General features: G+C 58.6%; 1 non-coding gene across 1 annotated transcript; it reads left to right on the top strand.

Moving 5' to 3' along the window:
• Positions 1-1,370: 1,370 nt before the first annotated feature.
• TRNAM-CAU lies at positions 1,371-1,443 on the top strand. The gene has a single exon. It is a non-coding gene; the product is annotated as a tRNA-Met (tRNA).
• Positions 1,444-1,731: the final 288 nt, after the last annotated feature.

Genomic DNA, 1,731 nt, shown 5'->3' with positions numbered 1-1,731 from the left:
AAGAACAACCTCGAACCACAGGATGCGTTACAGTCACTCAGGAAAGCAGAGAAGGAAGAGGGAATCGGTGTCGATAGCTGTACCAGAGATGGCGCACCAAGGCCCGAAAGGGGCAAGTGGAGAGAAGGGGGCTAGTCCTACCAGATATGAAAACATATTCTTACTTTGGTGAAAAAAATTCCACAGGAGCTGAGAGAATGAATAAGCTGGCAAATCCAAGGTAGTCATCTTCCCCCATGAGAATCGTTGGGTGGAGGGGACGGGTGAAAATTCCTTGGGAGCCATCTCTTCTGGGCACCCGCAGCGGAAATTTCCCCGAAAGAGTAAGGAAAGAATGACTTCGAGATGGCTATGTGTTCTGCCCATCCATCCACCCTGCATCCTTTTTTCCTATTGCCTTTTCTGATAACAAAATTGACGACCCTGCTCAGAGGGAATGGTGCTCCTCTTCTGCCCTTCCAGATAAGATTATATGGAACGAGGAAGCAAAATTATTTGAAAGAAAAAAAGACAAAAACACAGGGTTTAATAAACGAGTAAGTTAGCAAATCCAAGGTAACCAACCATAGCCTCTTCCCTCCGTTTTCCTACGGAATTCACATCCACGAGGCGGCGAGAATCTTCTCTCCCTTCTCCGACCTCACCCTGCCCCACTGCAGGACCCGGCCTGGAGGTTCCGCGCCCCAGCCCCTCTCAGCCCCTCTCTCCTCCCCATCCTGCTCCCCAGGACTCACCGTTGCTCAAGGGCGCCCCCTGACGCCCACCTCAGCCGGCGTCGCCCCCTCCGGCCTTCGTCTACCCCCGACCCCCGCACTTGGTCGGCGACGCGAGCTCCTCTCCCGCCCGCGCACACGACCGTCGCCGTCGGGACTGACGCCCTCAGCTCGGCGACCGCTCGCACCGGCCCCCTGCGTGCGCTCGCGTGCTCACCCCCGGGTCCCCACGCCGAAGCCGGGCGCGTGTTCCCGGAGCGCCGGAGGGCACGGGCGGGGTCGCCCCTCGGGGCCTGTGCTCCTGCCGGGCCCTGGCGACCGTCTGCCCCGCTTCTCCCGCTCGCCCTTCCGACCTCAGGGGCGCGGGTCGCAGCCGCCCGGGTCCGGTTCCGCGTCCGCGTCCGCACGGGGCTGTCGGGGCACGTTCCCTACGCCGAGACCGCCCCTCTCCGGGAAGAGCGACCCTCTTTCCCCTCATGCCCCCAAATGTCCCCACGTGTCCTTAAGGTCCGGCGGCCTGCAGCCCGCGGGAGGCCAGGGACCCGTTGGGTCTCTACCGCGAGAGACTGACCCTCTGAGGGTGGCTCGCCCGAGCAAGAGACTGTAGATAGTTCCCTTTTAGTGACGAAGAAGACCCACCTCCAGCCAACCCAGACAGCCCTCTTGGCGCAGTGGGCAGCGCGTCAGTCTCATAATCTGAAGGTCCTGAGTTCGAGCCTCAGAGAGGGCACAGGTGTTTTGCTGTAGCATTCGCAAAAAATAAGCAATGTTTCGCCCTGGCATTTAGGGCCCATACGTACTTCGGTCTCCACAGGTACAGGGATGACCCCAGCAAGGCTTTGCCAGAGGACTGAGTAGCAAATACGTGCCCAGAGGCAATGCAGCCTCTTAACAGAAGTAGTGAAAGTCACAGCCGTAAAGAGTGACCATTGTTCCCTCTCCGAAGAATGAAAATCCACGAAGGAGAGAATAGGCAATGTTGGTGCAACTGTGGACGTACTGTAGTGAAGTGGTTCGA

The sequence above is a fragment of the Pteropus alecto genome, unplaced genomic scaffold, assembly GCF_000325575.1.
Source record: "Pteropus alecto unplaced genomic scaffold, ASM32557v1 scaffold42, whole genome shotgun sequence".
NCBI classification, from domain to species: Eukaryota; Metazoa; Chordata; class Mammalia; order Chiroptera; family Pteropodidae; genus Pteropus; species Pteropus alecto.
Note: the sequence above shows the minus strand (reverse complement) of the source record. Positions and strands in the feature narration are given on the sequence as shown.